A 15,852-nucleotide genomic window follows, 5' to 3' on the forward strand; every position below is an offset into this window, starting at 1 on the left:
TCGTCGTGATCTAAATCAATGGTGTCCAGCGCTTCCTCGCGCTGGACCGTGGCAGGAGTATGGCGAGACTGTGATAAGGGCGTGGAAACTGGTGAGCTGAGAGGTGGTGACGCTGCGGCGAATCTCAGCGAACCGACACGAACACACTCGGGTTCCGGAGGCAGCAATGGAGATGACTGATTGTGGGGTTGTTGTGACTGGTAGGTGCTGGAAGCCATTTCCTGATTCGACAGTTCCTGGGCCCGCAGCATCTCTTTTACCCTTGTAAAAGCATCCACTATAGCCGGTGAGTCCGGGAGCTGAAGGAGGCGGGGATCCCTCTCCATAATAGCTTCAGCAACGTTGACCATCACACGCTTGCTCTTCAAATCGGGCGCTGTAAAGATGCGGTCGAGGATTGCTTGGATCCGAGCCGTCTCCTCCAGACACTCGGTGAGAGCTGAATCCGCTGGGTCCATGACTGTCGGGTCGTTCTGTCACGGCGGGGTGCGCCGATGTGCGTGGAAACAGGACCCAAAAGCAGATGACGACGAGGAGTAGTAAGGTTTCAACAGAAAGGTGATGCTTTATTAAGATGACGGCAGGGATAAACCAGGAAACCAAAACAAACTGGCAAAACACTAAGAAACAAAACACTAAAGGTACTAAGATCAAAAACTATAACTATGACTGTGGTGAAAACAAGCAAAGACAGAAACTAAGACTAAGGTCAAAATAACCAACGACCCGACAATGGCATGAAGAAAACAAAAGGCTTAAATACAGACATGAGGTGATCAGGGGAAGTGGAGACATATGGGGAAACAGCTGACAGACATAAACCTAATGACAGGACCAGGAGAGGAAAGCCAAATACAATTAACAAAGAACACATGACATTGTCAGAATAAAACAGGAAATACTAAAACTAAACATGACAACACAACTTAACAGACCTAATACGTGATGAATAAATACCAAACCCCAAAACATAGAAAACCCAGGAACAATAACCAATAACTGCCTAAACTAAAGGCAAAATAGGAAATGACACAAAAACTAATAACATATCAAAAAACAAGAAAAATACAAAGAAAACTCAGAGTGCTGGGTCGGAGACCCAGCCTGTGACACACACTACAGGTGAGGAATGGGCAGAAACAGACTTCCTAATCCACCCCCTGTTTAGGAGATTTTGGATATACTCCTTCACCTCCTTAAACAGTGGCCGTGGAATGGAATTGTAGCTTTTTTGAACTGGAGTGTCATCAATTGTATTGATTTTGAGCTGTAAGCCAGGGACACACCCAATGTCTCCTTCTTCACGAGCAAACACGTCTGATTCCTCATAAAGCATTTGCCGTACCGTGCTCTGGTCAGGCTCCCGCAGGTGATCTAAATCCACATTTGGATGCCATCTTTCCTCCACACTGCAAGCCTGACGATTTTCCTTCCCATTACTTTGTTTTTCACTGGTCGGACTTGTTTGGGTAGCGCACAGAAGGGTGTCATTGTGTGGTTCTCCAGACCCCTGCATAGTTGGATGGATGTTTACAGGTGTGCTTTCAATAATTTCTTCAATGAATCCTAAGACTGCTTTTGGAGGTAAAAAAACATCATGCCTTGTTGAATTCTGGATTGGTATTCTCACTATTTTTGAGGCACCAGCCGGCACTTCAACGAGCGCAGGAAATAACTCCAACCCATCTGGCAAGTGACAGTCTACATTCGGCTCAAACAACATGACTCCTCCTCCAGGAAAAGCTCTCATGCGGCATTTCACCTGACAGATCTGACTGCGGGGGATCGTGAGTCCCTTCTTTCCAACTCTTAATACTGGACATCCTGACTCTTCCAGAGGTTGCTTTGTGTGAACCACCGAAACAAGACTTTCAGCATTACTCTTCTGAATTCTCAGGGCTTCTGAAAGGAGACTCACTAAGTTGCCGTCATCTCTTTGATCACCATTCCCTGCAATCATCTCTTGTATCACATTAAAGCCTAGTAGCGGGCTGCTCAACCCTCCTCGACTTACTAGCATGGGAACATGAATAGCAACTGAGCCATGTCTGCTACTTGTGATCTCAAGACAAACTTCTATCCACCCTTCAAACGGCACATCTGTCCCATTAGCTGCAGTGACTTTGAGTGGGTGATCTGAGAGTAGGCTTTCCAGTGGCCTAATTGTCACATTTGGCAAGGCTTTTTGCACCCAAGACTTCTCCACAATGCTTACTTGGGCCCCACTATCCAACAACATTTGAAGTTTGACCCCATCTAGATAACAAGTTACCATACACCTGCCCCCAATCAGCTGGGCAACACGCTCCCTTTTGGACACTTGACATGATTTGGAGGTCTTGGTTGAAAATGGAATTTTCTCTTTGGGGTGCAGCTTCTCTGGGATTGGGGACTCTGCATTCTCCAAGGTCACTGGTGGTCCCTCCCCAGCAACCTCACCCGGTTTCCCGACAGAGTTACCTTTTGTAAGCAGCCAATAGCTCTGTGTCCCTCTTTTCCACATCGGAAGCAGTGTGAGCAGGTGTCATTTCCTTGGGATACACATTGGTGACATTTCCCTTTAACTTCAGGCTTGGCTGACTGTTTTATGTGTGGCAAAGGGTTGTAGGTGTTTTCTGTTGCCACATTCACTACCGGTGTGATGGCTTTCTCCAAACTTTTGGCCAAAGATGACACTTGGGCTGTTAACTCCTGTATAGCACTGCGATTGGCCTGCACCTCTGCCTGTACTTGAATGGCATTCTGTTTGTCACTGTCCAGCTGGGCTGTATTGATACTGATTGCTTTTTGTTTGCATACCTGTCCCAACCTGGTTTTCCTCTCAGTGTCCTCCCTCAGTGATCTTGTGATCACGTCGAGTATAAAGTCATCAGTCACATTCATGTCTGAAATATGTGGTTGAAGATCTCGTCTGATGTGTGAGCATTTTTCGTTCATCCCCTGGTAAAGCGAATGAAGAAACACTCCCTGCACCAGTTTGCTATCATACTGGAAGTCTGTACCTTGTTTAGAAGCAAACATTATACGCTGCTTGACCCCCATTAGTCTATACATGAACTGTTGTGGGTTTTCTTTGTCATGTTGCTTTGCGTTACTTAGTTCCTGGAACAATTCAGTACTGCTCTTATCCCTAAGGTGTGCTTTAAGGAACCTTTTTAACTCAGCAAGGGTCAGGGTGTCTTTGGTCATGAGCATGTCTTTAAAGGTACCAGGCTTAATTATCTTGAGCACCGTTCTTAAGACCTCAGCTTCTGAGAACCCCTCAGCCAGACCTTCATCAATTTGTTTACATAGACAGTTAAAACTCAAATCAGAAGCTGAGTCTGAGATTTGACCACCATGTATCTTAAATTCTCTATGTGGTAACAATGCAGCAACATCTGTCAGTTTTACTAAACCAGTTACAGGATCAGCAATCACTGATGTTGGGATACTCTTTTTCACTACTGATGCTACTACTGCTGGTTCAGTCTCTGATACAGAAACAGCATCCCCTTCATCAGATGCTTGACCAAAAGCAGTTACCTGGGGTGCTTGCAGGTCATCAATGAGGTCACGAAATGCAAGCAGACGAGACATGCCCTGATCTTCGAGGCTCTTCAGTCGTTTACTTCTCAGAAAGTCAACAATAAAGTCAAAGAGCTGATGTCAGTTTCACAACAGGAAGGTTTATTCTTCCTCTGTGCCCCAAAACGCTACTCGATACCACTGCGCGTAATGCGCCCTCTAGCGGCTGGATGTAGAATAGCATTTTAAATGACAGGTACAAAAATACAATCACAACAAAACACAACAACAACTGGGCTGTTTTCCCCAGTTTAATTCTGATACTAGATTTGACTAGAAAGCTATTTTCAACTCTCTACACATGCATGTTCATAAGTGTCTGAGGTCATCTATTTATCTTAAGTAATATAAATGCTGCAGCATCGTGTCTGTGAAGGTTCTCAGTCATCCAGGTCATCATAGTCTAAGGAGCTTGCAAAGAAAAGCGTCTGGACTTCTTTAAGTTGCTTGAAGATGTTTCACCTCTCATCCGAGAAGCTTCTTCAGTTCTAAGGTCAAATGGTGGAGAGTCCCAGATATAAGCCTAGTGGGAGTGACCCCCCACAGAGGGACAAAAGGACCCCCTGATGATCCTCTACCTAATCACATGAGCCAAGGCAAAATGCGTGTGGGTCACAATCACGCCATCGGCCAGAGGGGCCGATGGCAGCCTGGCTTCTGTCAGTCTGCCCCAGGGCAGCTGTGGCTACAACTGTAGCTGCCTCCACCAGTGTGTGAGTGTGAGAGTGAATGAATAGTGGCATTGTAAAGTGCTTTGGGTGCCTTGAAAAGCGCTATATAAATCTAATTATTATTATTATTATTATTATTATTATTATTATTATTATTATTATTATTATTATCAGCCAGGGATTCAGGTGCGCTCCTTGTGAAACATTAGCCCCACCCTATCATGTGATTTCCTGAGGTCAGATGGACCATTGTGTGAGTGGGCGTTAAGGCGTCTGGGAAGGGATCTCAAAACTGGATTATAGATGGCAGACAGTTGGTGTCATAAGCATTCCTCGCTTATGGACTGGACATACACACACCCACAACCACCTACACACACAATGGACAACTGTACCCTCAAACACACAATAATAACATGGACTGAACCAGCACTCACAACCACTAGCACTTTATATACCTCTGTAGAAATTATCCACATATCTCACTTATCTTAACTGCACTACTGTATAGCTCTGTGTAAATAATCATTCTGTACATACGATAGTTTTTAATTCTACAACTGTTTACAACTTGCATAGTTCCCATTTCTGTATAGCTGTATATCTCAGATTCTGTAAAGTTATTTATTTCATATTCTGTATAGTTTTTCATATTTATATCCTGTTCATATCCTGTACATAGCTTGTACTCACTACAGCCTGTACATACTTATAGTTATAGCATTTTCACAACATACTTCATACTGTGTACACTATAACATACCATAATAGACCCATTTCTGTAATATACTTACATATCTATATTATTGCTAAGGTGAGCCAAGGCATGAAAATGCGTGTGGGTCACACACAACAGGACCCTCTCCACACGCTCCCTGTTGATGTAGAGGGGGCCAAGTCAGTGCTGTGTCTCCTGAAGTCAACAATGAGCTCTTTGGTTTTCTTAGTGTTCAGTGCCAGGTTGTTCTCTGAACACCAGGCTGCCAGCTTCAGGACCTCCTCCTTCCTGTAGGCTGCCTCGTCTCCCTTTGAGATGAGTCCGACTACCGTGGTGTCATCAGCAACTTGATGATGAGATTGTTGTTGTGGGTTAAACTGCAGTCGTGGGTGTAGAGAGAATACAGGAGAGGGCTCAGCGCACAGCCCTGTGGGGTTCTCAGTGTGCGAGTGGAGGAGAGATGAGGGCGGAGCCTTACAGTCTGGGGCCGGTTTGTGACAATTTCCTTTATCCAGGCACATGTGGGGGGATGGAGGCCAAGAGTGACCAGTTTGGTGATGAGGATGTCCGGGATGATTGTATTAAAGGCTGAGCTGTAGTCCACGAAGAGCATTCGGATGTAGCTCTGCTGCTGCTCTAGGTGACTCAGCACAGCGTGGAGGGCTGTGGCGATGGCGTCTTCTGTGGATCTGTTTGCGCAGTATGCGAACTGGTGGGGGTCGAACGCTCTCTGGTGGGGGACTAGTCTCTCGAAGCATTTCATGATTGCCAGCGTGAGGGCCACAGGGTGGTAATCATTCAGCTGGGTCCAAGCTCCAACAAAATAACAGCCACTTATAAATTTACAAAACACTTTACAAATATTAATGAGGTCATTTACATTTTCCCACTGTAACATTTCACAGTTCCCAACAATGCATTGTGATACTGTAAACAAAAAGCAGCCAGTAAAACACAGTTTCCTTCACACAAAATCAGTAACACAGAAAAGTAGCAGCTAAAGGTCTGCAAGGCCCGCACACAGTCCTACAGTCTGCCCTTCTCTGGGCTTTGTCATCCTCCTGCCCTGCAAAAATAAACAAAAAACCCCACAGACATCCACCCTTTCTCACTGTTTGTGTGGATCAGGCATTAGAAGTGATTAATCCTAAAATAGTTACCGTCTTCTCAATTTCAAGTCAGTCACACTTAGTCCACATCATCAGTCCAGTCACAGTCCAGTCACATGCATTCATACCAATCACTGGTGATAGTGGAAAACTGCGCACTAATTTAAGTATCCACTGACAGCAATTTTACGTCATTCCAAAAATAAAAACAATTCTTACTGCTTTTGAAATGGATTGAATCGCTACAATCCTTTTAAACACAGGACTTAGCATCTAATATGGTCAGCATCCAAAACCCATCTAATCTAGAGAAGCTCACCTCTCACCTCTCAATTAAATGTTTTATAACATCTCACTATTTACTGTGTTAACAACTAAATTTATTGTCTGATCACTGGTTGGTCAAACTGGTCTCTTTTACAAAAGTTAAACTCTTTTCCTGCAATCTGGAGAGTTAATTGGCAGCAGAGGATACACTCAGCATTTGATAACAGGTGTCTGTTAAATTTACACAATTTTAACATTGATGAGAGATAACAAGCTGATCTTCATTGCATGTGTGTGTGTTAGTAGGCAGGTTTAATGCATGTGTGTGCAGTGGAGCTGCAGATTCAGCAGGGCATGTCCTTAAAGCTGCCTTTCCTTCACATTTCTCTGTTTATGTGTGTTTGTGTGCATTTTATTTTTACCTTTGTTGCGATCTTACGGACTCTTTCTCAAATCTCCACAAGACAGTCGGCCACAGTTTTCCAATGTAATTTTCATGTGCTCTCACATTATCAACAACAGCCTTCATTTCTCCTCCATGCTCCCACTTCTCACAGCTTCTGTCTCTCATTTGTACATGCTGCTGAACACTTTACGGTTTAAGGTTTAGGGCAGCGTTGCTGTCTGTTCACCTTGTTGACTCTTGAAGTCGACGCCGTTGCTCTCGAACAGCATTTTGTCTTCAGGGAGAGATTGATTGTCCTCGAAGCTTGTTCTTCAGTGTGAGGTCTACATGAAGGTGAAGCTGTGAAATATTCAGCCAAAACACGGCTGGTGTGGTTCCAATTGTGTTAAGCTATCATTTTGTTGTGTGCTTGTGGAGGACGTTGATCCAGTTCCGTAGCCACCTGTACAAACACACTAAGACATATATTTGATATCATTTTCATCACTGCTCATTAACACTTTCCCTCTCTTATTCTTCTACATTGTAACACATCTCTTTCCATCACTCTTTGTTATACACACACCCACAGCACTTCTTACCAGAGGTGTGGACTCGAGTCCTTAATTTTATGACTTTAGACTTGACTTGAAAAAATGTTGTAAGACTTGTGACTCGACTTGGACTTTTACACCAATGACTTGGGACTTGAATTGGACTTGAACCTGTTTACATGAAAAGACTTGATATTTTACCCAAATCTAAAATTTAACGTACATATTTTATAAAAAGTGCGGACCATTAATTCATTTTATTCATTCATTCTTACCTCCATGTGTATGTGAGCGTGAGCTGTAGCACAGCCAATCAAATTAACCAGATTTTAAAAACAAAAAACAAAAACGCTCAAACCAAAAATGCTGCCAAGAGTAATTTCTTTCGGTACATAAACTATGAAGTAGTCAACAAAAAACGTGCAAGAAGAGAATCACAGACGGAGATGGAACAACTTCCAACTTTGTCCGACATTTGAAGTTGCATAAAGAACCGTAGGTGGTGCTTTTTTTTGCTACGATGACATAGCTGACTTAGCTAACTTCACCTTATTAGCAAATGTTCTCCGGGCTACGTTGATTAAACTGTTTGGCTTTAACGTGTATTATATTATTGTCAGGCTATTTTAAATCCGGTCCTGGCCCACCTTGGTGTGTAACTGAGTAGTCATGCTATACATGGCCTTTTTCTTCTGTCATTTATGTCCATACATCACATAAAATACTTTGATCTCATCTTATTAGCTGTTGTTTATTTGTAAAGGTCAGTTATTCTTAACGGGGATGCTAAACATTGCTTAATGGATCCAGTGTGTGCGTCTGATGCCCCAAAGCTGACTCAGAACCGTAACACCATCCACAGCTGCAGTATGGAACAGATGTGGGTGTGTCCTCATCTCCCAGAGGAGTCCAAATCGCCATCAAACAGCCCTACAGACACAAAAACATGTGAAAATATAAACAACCTCAGCAGACCTCTGTGAAAATCATTTACAGTATATATCACAGAATTCAAGGCCTTTATAATCACAGAATATACAGAGTACTGAAGTACTGAATCAAATTCAGCTTTTGTTTTTCATGATGTATATCGTATTAATAATTAAATTTCATTATCTGTGTCTTTACCACACATTTGCCACACAGGTGTAGATACTGTGGGTTCAGTGAATGCTGAAATTGCACCGTTGCCAGTTCACAAAATGTAACACTGAACACTCCTTAACTGAAAATAAATTGTGTAATCTTTAATTATCCAGCCAGAGGCAAAGGCTTTATCACGTTGACCTGAACTTCCTGAAGTAAGTCATAGAACAAAGCAGATGAAAGAAGCACAGCATCGTCTCAGTCTCTTGGAATGAGGCACTCCCCATATCGTCGACTAATTACAGTTCCATTATTCAATAAAGAAAGTGGAAAATTATACATTATACAGGCATTGTTTTACATGAAACTGCCTTCAACGTGACACCAATTCAGATCTTTATAAAGAGGAATGTAGGTCGTTATGTGATTTTTTTTCTTACAGCCTGACCTTACTCTTAAATCTCATCTTACATCTTACACTGTGGTTCCTGCTTCCTCCTTTTTTAAAATGAATCCTTCTTTTTATCTTTTCATCTATCTTAATTTTAAATTATATTTCTAAACATAAGAAAACATGTATTATTAGATGAACGATAGACTCTTTCACTTTCCCTCTCTGGTGCTTAAGCAGAAGCACTCGGCCTCACCCAGCCTAACAGATGTTGAGATGTCTTGTGGCTTTCAAAACACACACTAAATCACTGTTAAAGCCACAGCGGTATGTAAGCAGATACTTCCTTGTTGACACATCTGACAGTGATGAAGTGAACACTTAGAACAACAGTGTTACCTGATGCTTTGTATTTAAAGGCTGAAAGAGCTCAGCAGACTTCAAATCTCCGTGATGAATGCACTGAAAAGAAACAAAGATCTTTTGTCAACGTAAAGACTTGTTCTTCATTTTCTCACAGGTTCAATGAAGCATCTAGTTTGTCTTGAATTTACCTTTAAACTCTGACCCAGACTCAAGAAATGAACAAAGAGAAAATGTGACTGTATTTCATAGATAAAATATATGTTAGAATTGTAAAAAAGCTAAAGAAAATTTGTTTTCATAGTCTTCACTACTTTCCAGAAAGGTACGCCATGCAGTGATAAACACAGATTTAACCAATAGCAAAGTTCATGCATAATCCTCAGCATTTTTTTCTGTATAGTACAAATAACACACCAGTACAGTGTGTACAGTTTTGCAGTACTTTACTTTGAAGTTTTTGATTTGAGGACAGTTCTCCTTCAAAATAACAACTTTTCACTTCAGAAATCATTCAGAGCTTCACAGACTGTCCTGTTTTCAAAGGTTGTTCTGCATGAAATCTAAACAATGAAAGCTATGACGTGTTTTTATTATGAAGCGATTAGCCTGTGGTGGACTGGTCACATGCCCAGGGTCCACCCAGCCTATTGCTCTCTCACTGCTTTTATCTGAAACTATGTCGTGCCACTGCCCCAGCTGAACAAGTTGAAGTGAACTATAGCAATGGTTTAGAAAAACAAATAGTATTCTGGTAAGAGTAAGAGAGAAACGAAAAGTAAAACACCTCAGCTTTGTTTGCACAGCACCATTGTGCTGTAAAACTTTGACTGTTAACTGTTAAAATCCAGCTATTAACAGAATTAGATCAGTAATGTGCACAATGAAACGCGATGCACACATTTACCCACATGGTCCAACAGTAACTGGGACATCTGTGATCTGACGGTAAATAACATTTTGTGCACATTGTGCATGTCAGCTGTTCCACATGGAGTTCAGTTTTATACAGCAGAGCAGTTTGTAGTAACAGAGAGAGAATAATTTGAGCTGCTCTGAGCAGAACGCTGATTTTTACTAAAGTGAACCGACTGTGTTTTTGTAAATAAATGAAAGCGCCCTCTTAGTAGATCACCCTGTCATTGCAACATCACGATAATTTCCCCTGGTTAATAAATTGATATCATAGCCTATAAAATCCATCTTATTTAGGTAAAATTTCCTCCATCCATTACCCGTTTCCAGCTGTCAACATTGATTCATGATAATCCTGAAGACTGCAATACAACAGTGAACCTTATAGATTTAATTATACAAACAAAAGCAAACTTCAATAACTGATGCAGATCATAATCTTTACATAAATCTGTGCTCTTCATGCAGCGACAACACTGATTCTCCTTTCTTTAGGATTTAGAATTTATTATGGCAGCCATGCAGGTACTTCACATCATGTCTCTCAGCGAAATGGAATATAGGAGCACGCTCTTTATCTCCCCAGAGTCCTTAGTCATGTCTGTTCTCTTCACATGTTTTTCCTTTTTCTGTAGTTCCTACCTCCCTGTGTTTCCCCCACGAGCTTCTATGTTTTATGGATTCTGTTTTCCCTTAAAAACAAGATCGCTTCATTGGACATCTGTCTGCACATGAGTCTGCATTCACTGTCCAACTGGACACAGTTTAAGATCTGTAACCTCCAGACTTTGATATCACATCATTTGAAGACCTGGGGCATAAATTCTGTCTGAATAGAAAACATTTACAAATATCAATTGTAAAAATGTAAAGTTTTGTAAAAGCATTGTAAAGTACAGGAAGATTTAGGACATCATATGGCATTCATACAAGCTTTAAGTGATTGTAGTGATAAAACCTAACAGTTCTCTTCTGTTAAGATTCTGTCAGAATATGTTTGCATCTGAATATACTGAATGAATCTTAATACGATTCTTTGTTGTAAACATATACTGTTAATGTGAATTTAAGTACTGTGAGACTTCAAAACTGTCTTTAAAGGACTGTTTTTTCAGGTGTAACCTTACATTTAATGAATAATAATAATTCAATTAAATTCAATTTTATTTACACAGCGCCAAATCACAACCACAGTTGCCTCAAGGTGCTTTGTATTGTACAGTAGACCGTACAATAATAGATACAGAGAAAAACCCAACAATCATATGACCCCCTATGAGCAAGCACTTTGGCGACAGTGGGAAGGAAAAACTCCCTTTTAACAGGAAGAAACCTCCAGCAGAACCAGGCTCAGGGAGGGGCGGGGCCATCTGCTGTGATTGGTTGAGGTGAGAGAAGGAAGACAGGATAAAGACATGCTGTGGAAGAGAGACAGAGGTTAATAACAGATATGATTCAATGCAGAGAGGTCTGTTAACACTCAAATAATTCATTGGTTGAACATAATTTTATCCTCCCACTTATATTCCATCTAAGCAAATCATGTCATATTAATCCATCTTGATTTTGTTGCTTCAACATGATATATGTTTGTAAGTATAACATAATATTCACATTAACATTCAATTAATTTGACTTTTATTCAGTTAACATGTTTGTACCAATTCATGTTATATTGTTTGAACACTTTGGCACGTCAAAAGTCAGTCTTGTTACATGAACTAGTAAATATTTGTTTGTTACACCAATGTTAATCTTGTTGAATTAACAAATGTAATGTATGTCTGTGGTACTCACACCAATTGTGTTTCAGTTAGTGTTTGTATTGCTCATGGAAACATTACTTTTAACTCAATTAATGAAACGTACATAAACCATAACTTGCAAAACCAACTCTTTTATTTTGCTTGGACATTCTTAAAACAGTTGGCAGGATCTCAGCTCAGCCCAGCTTTCTCCCCTTCAACCGTCTCATACTAACCTTATTAGCTACCTTCATAGGAAGTTAAAAAAAAAAAAAAAATGCGCCCACATTTGGAGTGGCTCAAAGCTAATAGATCACTGAGCTCACTAGCTGAGTAAATAACGGGTACATTTAGAATCATTCTTTAACAGAAACGCATGTAGGAGACCACAGAACAATCAAGACATGCTGACTGAAAGAAAAAAATAGTCTGTAGAATAGTTTGCCAACAAAGAATAATATCCCCAAAGCAACTCTGGTAAAATGTAGTAAAATATGCATTGCAAGCAAAAGCATGAATTTTAACACAATTTAACATTCAGCATTACTATGTTTCTTGCATACATCCATTAGTGCTCCATGTAATCAGGCTGTATCCATTAATGGTAACTTTAGTCTGTTTAACGTGTGGAGAAAACATTTAATAAGTTTGAGAACAACTGCTCCACTCAAACAATTTGGGAAAACCTGTGGGTACATTTCCTTTGTAACAATTGCCCATCTTGCACAAATCAGTGTTTAAACTGCAAGTGTATGAGACTTTAACTTATGAACTAACAATCTTTGTCTAATGTCCACTGAGCAAACCACAAAGTCCTTATGAACATTTTATAACTTACAATTTTGAACCCTAACCCTAAACACAAATTTGCATTGCAGAAATATGGAAAAATATCTGGCTTCCCTGAATCTGAAACCTCTGCCCATCCAGCTTCATGATAATCTTTTGCAAGACTTCAAAAATGCATTTGAGCTCCGGTGGGTAGCTTAGGTTCAGGCAGTATATCAGTCCAAATAAAAGAGCACAAGCAATTGCAATGCTCCTCAAACCAGTGAGAATCTCCACACCTCCAATCCTGACACCGATGTTCTCTGGGTCATCTCCAGGCTCCACACCCTCCTGCTGTAGGACATACACTCCCATCACAGTTTGTTCCATGGCTTCAGCGTGGCCTCAGTGTTCTGTGATGTGAAATATAATGAGTCTAGATATGCAAAAAAAAGAAAGGAAAAAAATGCTGATATGTTTAAATTTGACATTAAACAAAACAAGGAAAAATGACAATATGTTTTAGTTGTACAGGGTGTCACATTTTGCTGTTTCATATATCAAAATTACCCCTGCATTAAATTACATAACACAGAACACCTTGTGAATGTAACTCACCGTATATTCCTTCACAAGTTTGTCGCAGTCTTGTAGTTACACAAGGACTTCAGGATGGATGCTCGTCTTGCATGTATTGTGTCATCCTAGGGAAAAAGGGAATCCATAATGACAATATTTAGCTTTTAGGCAGCAGTTCGAAAAAGGAATACTTTGTTTGGAAAGACCAAAAGGCAAGTACTCATCTATCTCAACAAAATCAGACACAAAATGAGGCAACCAAACAGGTTTGTCTCTTTATTTTGATCAAGATTAGCCATGCGACTTCATCAACTAATATAAGACTGACGCTTATATAATTTGTATAACTGTCACGGGGTGCCGAGGCAGGCCGTGTGGATTAATAACGGACCCAAGATGCAGACTGCTTAAGTGGAGGGTGAGCTTTATTAACAACAGGTGAAGTACAACAAAAAAGGGTGGCGAGAAACAGAACGGTAAAAACTCTAAACTGAGAAAACTAAAACTAAACACAAAGCCAGAACACGAACGAGGGTACCTTGCAGGGAGAATGCCCAGGAAGCCGGAGGAATAAACACAGAATGACGGAGGGGAATAACGCAGACGAACCAGCAACTAACAGAGGCAGACACGAGGTTAAAATACACAGAAGGATAAGCTGGGAGTAATCCGACCTGATGAGACAGGGGAAAAGTAAACTGAACACACTGAGAACAGACACGGACCTTCAAAGTAAAATAGGAAACACATACACGTAATGACATAACACACCAACTTAACACAGACTGGGGGACACAGAACATAAGAACATGAACCATGAAACAGAAGAGTACAAACACCCAAGGTACCCAAAACCACAGAATACCAATGAACTAAACATAAACACGGAGTCACAGACTCCGGACCATGACAATAACAATATGAAAACAACTTAGGACTTTTGCCTACCATATGTATAGATATTTTTGCTCATAAAATTGGCATGTTATGGGCATAAAAAGTTCTTAAACACAGGTCTAACCATTTTAGCACACACCTTGGAGATGGTCCCCATGATGTGTCTCATTTTTCTTCCAGCCCTCCACCTTTGCCTCTAAAGATCTCCATCATCTAGCTCAGAAAAGAATGTGGATAGCAGTGGTACTGTCAATATGTGCAGGAGTTCCTTGTCAATCTGAAAAACATGAACATGATGCCAAAAACCAAAGAAAAAAACAGATTAATAATAACAACAACAATACTACTACTACTGCTAATAATAATAATAATAATAATAATAATAATAATAATAAGTCAAACATATGAAACTTACTGTTATTGTTGAGGAGGTGTAAGAATCTCAGAGCATGGGAATGTGGCTTTATTTTGCGACATATTTCTGAGGAGAGAAATTATTTAATTAAAATAAAATTATTACTCTTGATGAATTTGTGTTAATATCTACATACTGTGAAATGTGAAGACTGTTAGTCAGCCTTAATGAAGAGCACCAGAGAGCAGAGAAACTAGGACCCGAACAAAGATCCACCTGAATCATTCTGAATTCAAAACAAAAAGAAAATGCACATGCAATTATTGTGACAGTTTGGCTCCACACACTCCCTGATATATAAAGCTCCTCTAAGTTACCACACTACATGGGTAAAACATTTAACAAATAGTATTTATCTCTCACACTCCTAACCTAAATAAATATATGAAGAGATATGTGAGCAACTTACCTTACTGTCAAGTATACCAAAGGAGGAACTCCACGTGCGCTCGTTAGCGTCTCAACGGACTCATCTGGTGGGCGTGGAGCATGCGCAATGCATGACACTATCGTAGTCGTTGGTTTGATGGACCTCATTCTCATTGGACTGCCATGAATGAATTTAACTCATCAGAATTTTCTTTGACTCATATTCAACAAAAAACAATGAATCATTTAATACCCATAAAAATGATTTCTTCATGCAATGTAAACATATTACTGCTTTGCTAATCAAACACATGCCCTAGTTGATTTTTTTTTTGAGTGCACATAGTGAGTGAGGAAGGTGACTGGAAAGGAAAAACTCAATGCATCATGGTAATCCACGGCAGCCTACGTCTATTACAGCATAACTAAGGGAGGATTCAGGGTCACCTGGTCCAGCCCTAACTATATGCTTTAGCAAAAAGGAAAGTTTGAAGCCTAATCTTAAAAGTAGAGATAGTGTCTGTCTCCTGAATCCAAACTGGAAGCTGGTTCCACAGAAGAGGGGCCTGAAAACTGAAGGCTCTGCCTCCCATTCTACTTTTAAATACTCTAGGAACAACAAGTAGGCCTGCAGAGCGAGAGCGAAGTGCTCTAACAGGGTGATATGGTACTACAAGGTCATTAAGATAAGATGGGGCCTGATTATTTAAGACCTTGTATGTGAGGAGCAGGATTTTGAATTCTGGATTTAACAGGAAGCCAAAACAGGAGAAATCTGCTCTCTCTTTCTAGTCCCTGTCAGGACTCTTGCTGCAGCATTTTGGATTAGCTGAAGGCTTTTCAGGGAGTTTTTAGGACATCCTGATAATAATGAATTACAGTCGTCCAGCCTGGAAGTAATAAATGCATGAACTAGTTTTTCAGCGTCACTCTGAGACAGGATATTTCTCTCCCTTAGAGATAGGGTGAGAGTTTCTGCCATCCGGGAGGGGCTCAGAGTAGAGCCGCTGCTGCTCCACATCGAAAGGAGCCAGCTGAGGTGGTTCAGGCACA

At 40.7% G+C, this 15,852-nt stretch overlaps 1 long non-coding RNA gene across 1 annotated transcript; it reads right to left on the minus strand.

Annotated features, from left to right (window-relative positions):
- Positions 1 to 12,204: 12,204 nt before the first annotated feature.
- Positions 12,205 to 13,740, minus strand: LOC309714806. Its single transcript, XR_014279037.1, has 3 exons — positions 13,657 to 13,740; positions 13,158 to 13,243; positions 12,205 to 12,975 (listed from the first exon to the last, which is right to left on the minus strand). It is a non-coding gene; the product is annotated as an uncharacterized lncRNA (long non-coding RNA).
- Positions 13,741 to 15,852: the final 2,112 nt, after the last annotated feature.

This window comes from Aulonocara stuartgranti (genome assembly GCF_965226115.1).
Source record: "Aulonocara stuartgranti genome assembly, chromosome: 9".
Classification (NCBI taxonomy): domain Eukaryota; kingdom Metazoa; phylum Chordata; class Actinopteri; order Cichliformes; family Cichlidae; genus Aulonocara; species Aulonocara stuartgranti.